Below are 7,145 nucleotides of genomic sequence, written 5' to 3' on the forward strand. Positions count from 1 at the left end.
CCTTCTGCCTGCCCTAACACTATCCTCTTATTTTTTCATGGCCTGGAGAAATTCAGGGTGGCCCTTCAAGAGACTGGGGTCAGCCTCCAAATGCAAGGGTTGCTAGGATTAAGTGGGTTCAAATCATAAGATACCAACCATGGTTTTTATGCTGAGACTTCTGCTGACTCCTGAGGTTGCTTTGCTTGAACAGGGACTGTAAAATTAAGCGGAGACTCTGCTCTGCCCTTTCAGGATGCCTTTGGTGCAGTCACCATCACACCCCTCAGGGCAGCATCAGGCAGTGCTGGGAGACATCAGCCCTGTAATAGTCCAGATGAGAGGGGGACTGACACTCCCTGACTCATTGGCTGCACATGCAAAAAGTCATATTAATTTTTCAGCTGGGGATTCTGAGTCACAGGGGCAGCTTGCTGCTGATCTATGGCTCTCCTGCTGGGTGTTATTCAGTGCATGGGATGCTCTGCTCTAAAGGGCATCATCTGGCTGAGCTGAAGTCACTCGCATAGGTCAGACAGTTAGACAAAAGGGCACATAAAAAGGTAGATTTAGATTAGATATTACGAGGAAATATGTTACTGTAAGGGTGGTGAGACACTGTCACAGGTTGTACAGAGAAGCTGTGGATGTCCCATCCCTGGAAGTTTCTAGGCCAGGTTGGATGGGGCTTTGAGCAACCTGGTCGAGTGGAAGGTGTCCCTGCCCATGGCAGGGAGTTGGAATGAGATAATCTAAAAGGTCTCTTTCAGCCCAAACCATTCTATGATTTTATATGTCAGGTGTTGCACAGGCATAAAGTAGAAGTCATTGCATCCTGAAACAGCCTGGATGGACAAAAGGACTGGAGTCTCCAGGAAGTAAAGCAGCTTTGCTCCATGCCAAGTTCCCACCTGGCAAACAGCAGAGCCAGAAACAGATAGAATTTCATCTGTGAGAAGCAGTGCTAAAAAAAGCCTCATTTACAAAACAAAATTCCAAATAATAAGATTTCTAGATGGTCAGTAGGGCATAGCCCCTCCTAAGAAGACTTTCCTGCAGGTGGGGCATCCATAATAGCTTTCTCACCCCGCCTGAGATGGCCAACCGGCAGTGGCATCATGCTGCAGGGCACCAGATTTCTCCCATGCTCACCTGTGTCGTTTCAGGAAGTGTCTAGGAACTTTGTTTCCTTGTTACAGCTGAAATTTGAAGTGAACTTGATCATCAAACTACTGTGATTAGGTGACACATCTAAAGGGACAGGCAGAGTCACTGCACAAGCCTTGTTTCCTATGGAAATCAGCCTAGATGAGAAGGCCAGCTTTAATCAGGTTTAAATGATTCCAGCATTAACAAATTGCTCTGTTCCTACCCTTCTTTGCAGTACTTTGAGATACCCACACAAAGAAAGGGGTGGCTGTTGATATTTGTCATTTGCTCCTAGCTCCACTCAAGAAATTGGTGGTTTCTGGAGACAGGTCTCATTCCCCGGGCTGAGGTCAACATCACAGCTCCACCTGAAGAGCTTGGATTTGTTCCTGTTTACTTAATATCTTCTCTGACTGCTGAGCTCAGGGCTGGGAGGTCCAGACCTGGTTTGCTACTCTGAAGAGTAGTCTGCCCTGGGAGAAGAACAGGTATAACAGAGCACTGGGAGAGATCAAGAGGGTTTTTTCTAAGAGCAATAAGGCTGCCCTAAGAGTTTTTACCTTCTGTTACCCACCACACGAATATGTATTGGTACAATTAACCTGAATCAACTGCAGTCATGATTTACTTCATCATTTGGCCAAGATCTTACAAGTCTTTTTCTAGCCATGGAGAACTCATGAGGACTTTTAGTAGACTTGACTTGAGGAAGACTCTTACACAGAAACTACAGATGAAATGACCACTCCTTTGTTTCTCCAGACCAAAACCTTGTGTGGGCTGTATGAGACAAACCCAGCATGTGTGTGGTTTCTGGAGCTCATCTCAGCCCAGGGTAAATCTGCTGGCCTTGATGGCACTGATCCAGCAAAGCTGAGGGATGAGAGGAAGCAGGACAGAAATAGCTGGGGTATCACAACATAACAGCAACCTCCACGGATGCTGGAAAACACCCAGAGGCTCAGACGTTGGAGGCAGCACTCTGATGTGCTTCAGCTGGGCTTGCAGGGCTCCTTCCACCACCTCACCTCAGCACACACATGCTGGATTCCTCTGTCCCAGTGCAGGAGGTCTGCCTGTCCCCCCAAACTCATCCCCACCTCGCCTCTGGTGATGAGAGGTGCTGTGGTTTGTGGGTGCTCCCCCTTCCCTTCCAGCCCCGCAGTTATTGTGAAGCTGTTTGAGCCCACTGAGCTCGGTGGGAGCTTTGCCTGGGCTGGGAACTCGATGCCACCAAGAGGCAAAGCGTTTTCTTCTCCCAGCCTCTCCTGCTGCCATGAATTCAAACTCCTGTACACCAACACACTCCAGGCACATGGAAAACTACTTACAATGCAAGCCTCACCCCAACAAAGGCACGGGTCAGCTCTGGAAATCACAGGAACCCACACACAAACCCCAGCTTTTCTAGCAGAGATCCAGCTGATCAATATCTTTGTGGCAATTCCCTAATGGCTTTCAGGAAATCTGATACAGAACCTGCAAGAAATCCCATTAAGCTCCTCTCTGTATCTGCTGGAACAAAAATATTTTCAATGAAAAAAGAACAGGTTTTGTTGTATTTCCCTTGGCCCACATGACACATGGGAGCTGTACTAAAATGATGTGCTGACACTTTATCTTCTCCAAGATAACTAAGAAGTGCAGTGAGGCTGATATCTCGAAAGAATTCTTTAAGGAGGATCTCTAGGCGTGAACAACTTTTTAGTGAGTAAATAGCCCACACTGGATCCAGCCTGTGGGCTCCCCACCCACTGTATTTCTCTGACAGAGGATGGCTAAGGAGCAGTATAAAAGCAGATGTAGTGGCATTACTCTGCAATGCTCCCCCAGAAACAGTAATTTGCAGCTCAAGAACCTCTAGAGCCAAAAAGGGGTAGTTTTCTTTTTCCTTTCATATACATGCTTTATGATTTTTAGAGGCTTTTTGTAAATGAAACTTGTCCAAGTGCTTTTTTAACCCAATACTTTGAGAATCCACAGGGTTCTGCCATAAGGAACACCACACATGCCAGATTGTGCAAACTCTTTTTATCTTTGAGGCTGGTCTCTGTAAACTTTGTTTTGATGCTCCCTAATTTTTGTATTTCAAAGGAAAATCTTTCTTTTGCATTTACCATGCAAACATGATCTTCCAGGATCTGTAACATGCCTTCTTCCCATCTCTTCTCAGCTTGGAGCCTTTGTCTAAACAATCATTACTCCTGTGAAAGGTGTCCCAGACCTCTGACCATCTTTCCTTTCTCAGAATTCTCCTCAGTGGAATAATTTTTGTTTTAGGTGACTTGAAATTAGATAAATCACCAGAGGAATGGAATGTGCTCTCTGGACAACAGCAGATACCAGGAGGAACACAGAAGGGCTTGGTCCCAATATTTGGGTCCTGGTCCCAACCCAGCACAGCCCAGAGCACCTTTTCCCTGTGCCCTGGTGTTTTGGGCAGGTGAGTGGAAGGTGTTTCCCAGCTGGAACCTGCAAGCCTTAAGAGACTAAATCTCAGCGATCAAGGCCAGGTTGGATGGGACTTTGAGCAACCTGGTCTAGTAGAAGGTATCCCTGTAAAAGTCTTCACATTTACATGGAGCTGTTGACAGCTACCATGATCCCAGATTTATCTTCCCATTTCCAAAGTCAGGAACAGCTGAAGAAAGTGTCTTTGTCTGATGGGGCAAAGCCCCCTCCAAGCACAGCTCCCACTGTACAAGCCAGTGTCAGATGGGGAGAGGGGACAAAACCAGGATTACAGAGGCTCCATTCTCCCAACACTCCACATAACATCAGGAATAGTCTCTTGCAAATTTTCCTTCCTCCACACCTATAAAGGTGGAGAGCAGGCTAGTTGTGCAGCAACAGCAGCAGTGCAAACCTCCCCCCCAGGCACCTGTCAGTCCACAGCCAACCTCACAGTGCAAGTTTTAAGCCCTTTCATGCATGTGCAACTGTGTCCAGGCCATCTGCACCCCAGGTAAATGCTGTGTCATTACACCAGGATGTGGAAAGGGGATGGCAGCAGCTGAACCTGGGAGCATCCTGGGAAAGGCATTTGCTGGGCCTGCAGCCTAAGAAGAGCTCAATGACTTTCTGTGACTGCTCTGAGGCTGACAGTGGGACCAAGCACTCAGTTTTTAGATTCCAGCTGGACTGAGGTAGAAGCTGCTACCTAGCTGCTCAGGCTGGGCAGGTGTGCTGTAGGGGGGGACTCATCTAACAATGCCAAGACATGAAGGGGTCCCCAGAGATTTATGGCTATGGATTTCTAACTTTTCTATTTTCATTTGGTACTCAGTCTACTTCAAGTGCCTGCTTTTCATTGGATTTTCACATTTTGCACTCCCATTGTGCAGTTGGGCACAACTGCACTCTGCTCTCTACAAGTGTCTGACTATGAGAGCTTTTTATTGGACACCAGGACAAATTTCTTTGCAGAAAGGGTGGCCAAGCACTGGAACAGGCTGCTCAGGGAAGCAGTAGAGTCATCATCCCTAGAGGTATTTAAAAGACGTGTTGATGTGGCACTTGAGGACACAGTTTAGTGGTGGACTTGGCAGTGCTGGGTTGAGAGTTGGACTTTATGATCTTAGAGGGCTTTTCCAACCATTGTGCTTCTACAGCTCAGAGCAGGGGCTCTGTGCACAGCTCCAGGCACAGCAGGGATTGGGAGGGTTTTCCTGGGGTTGGTACAGCATTACCATGGACACTGCTGGGGCAGGGCTGTCCTGATAAGCTTTCTGGCTCTACCTAGCACATGACTGGGGGACTAAAAAGTCACAACACACAGTTTCATCCCATACCAGTTTTCCTCTAGGACATTGCCTAGCAGAGAAGAGGGTTTCACAGTGCAAAGCTCTCACAGTCTTACGTGCTGTCTCCACATCCTGCCAAACCCTTGGTACAGTGACACTTGTCCTGCTCTGCTTTGAGAGAAAAAAACACTGGCTCTGCTCCAAGAGGACAACAACCCCCCCTGGTTTTCCTCTCACCCTCTAAAGGGACTTGCAGAACCACGATGACTGTGACTGGAGCCAGCACGGTCTTGATGCAGACAACCAAAAATGTGCCCAGCACTGAGTGCCTGCAGCCACCTATCCTGTCAGTCCCTTTCTGCCAGGCTTGGAAGCTGCCCTCTGCAGCTCCAGGAAAGGCTTTGAAAAAAACTATTAGCTGACAATGCCTTCATTAATCACAGCATAATCCTTTCCATGGCAACCCAGGGATTGCGAAGTCACAAGTTAGCAAGTGCGAGACAGAAAGGCTGCACAGCAGCACTTGGCCCAGGGAAACTTCATAGCTAGCGAGAGGAATAGGCTGCTCTGAGGAGGAGAAATGACATAGAAATAATATTGCCTTGAAAAGAGGGTCATCCCTGGCCAGGATTCAGATCCCATAAATGCCACTATCCGTAGGGAGATCCTGTAGCTCCATGAAGTTACTCCAGTCTCGCCCCCAAAAGCCCAAGAAGAGACTTTGGCCCTACATCTTAGTTTTACAGAAGGATCAACAGCTTTCAAACAGGTCACGGAGAGAAGAAGGACTGTTTGTCAGCAGACCATCACCACAAAGTTAAATCCAATTTAGATACACATATTTGGGAATTTGTAAGGGCTCAGAGATTGCAAAGCCACAGGTGAAAACAATTTTGACCATCAATGAACAGGAGAGAAGTGCTTTCCTGGATTTTTTTTCCCCCTTTTTTGTCCCTCTTTGGTTTTCCTTGGGACAGTTTAGGCACAGGGTAGGAAGGAGACTTCAGAGGGTCTCACAGGTTTTGACTGAAGCTTTGGCAAAGCTCGATCAAAGCTGCAACTCCACTCCATACCTTCACACTACCAGTGCTGGGAGCTTGCAGTCCCTCACCTCATGGGAAGAGTAAGACCCATAGCATCATACAGTGGAGGATGGGTGAGGAGTCAGCTTGCAACCACCATATCCTTGCCATCTTTATGTAATGCATAGGATTAACCCCACAGGGTTGGTTCTTGGACATCCTTTTGTCCAGACTATGGAGAGAAGCACTCACACCAACACCATAGCCTCAGGCTGTGAGAAAACCCTCTCTAGCTTCTGCCACCTCCTTCTGCAGGGGAGACTTAACAGCAAGAGGCAACCAGGCAATCTTAGATCCACTGGTGTGCTGCCTTTCAAACTCCCCCCTCCATTCTGCCTACATGGCAGGTCCTCTACCATACACCCAGTCTTCCCAGAGACACCAAGACATGCCAGTTCCACCGTCCCACTTTCCTTAGGATAATGTAATTGTAAATACCCTAGGAAATCCTGGGATTTTTCTTTGGTATTGTGCTCAGCTGGTCCAGCACAGCCCATGTACTAAACAGGCTAACCTATATTTAAATAAGAGAATTAATGCTAGAATGAGTAACCAGGGTCCTCCCTCTACGACGCAAGCTTACATCTGTACATTATTAACAATATATGACAAATCAAACAAGCAGAGTATTAAATATCTTGTTAACCCAAACCAGGCAGCAAAATGCAAACTGCTTTGTGGGAATTGCCTATCCCATATCAAGCCTCAGTCCCTCCCCAGGGAGACTCCTAATAACTTAAATAGCCTGGAAGGTCCTGGGTGCTGCTTACCAGAACCAGTGTGACCCAGGAGACACCCCCAAAAACCAGCCTGGGCACAAGCTGTGCTGTGCTGCAAGCCAGGGGAACTTGTGCTGCTCCCTGAAGAGCAGCCCCTGCCTGAGCACGGGCTGTGCTTTATCCACCTAAATGGTGTGTCTGGAGCTGCGTGAAAGCAGGGAGGGGGGTGAAGTGGACTGGGAAGACACCGGGGTCTTGCGGCACTGCCAGCGGATCCATATAGCAGGGACATCCCCCAAAGCCCCTCCCCGTGTTTAAGCACATCCAGAGGTATGCCTGGATGTGACAGGGCTGTGGAGCGAAGGGGTGGAGGGCTGCATGCACAGCACACGAGGGCAATGCCCTCCACCCTTCACTCCAGCTCCCTGCTAGGTGACCCCAGCCAAATTAAGCAGCAGCTAGAAATTACCGAG

General features: G+C 48.0%; 1 protein-coding gene across 1 annotated transcript in view; it reads right to left on the reverse strand.

Moving 5' to 3' along the window:
- The window catches only part of MYO7A (myosin VIIA), a 97,713-nt gene that overhangs the window by 90,281 nt on the left and 287 nt on the right, over positions 1-7,145 (reverse strand). The gene's annotated exons all lie outside the window — the stretch shown is intronic.

This window comes from Geospiza fortis, unplaced genomic scaffold (assembly GCF_000277835.1).
Source record: "Geospiza fortis unplaced genomic scaffold, GeoFor_1.0 scaffold286, whole genome shotgun sequence".
Lineage (NCBI taxonomy): Eukaryota > Metazoa > Chordata > Aves > Passeriformes > Thraupidae > Geospiza > Geospiza fortis.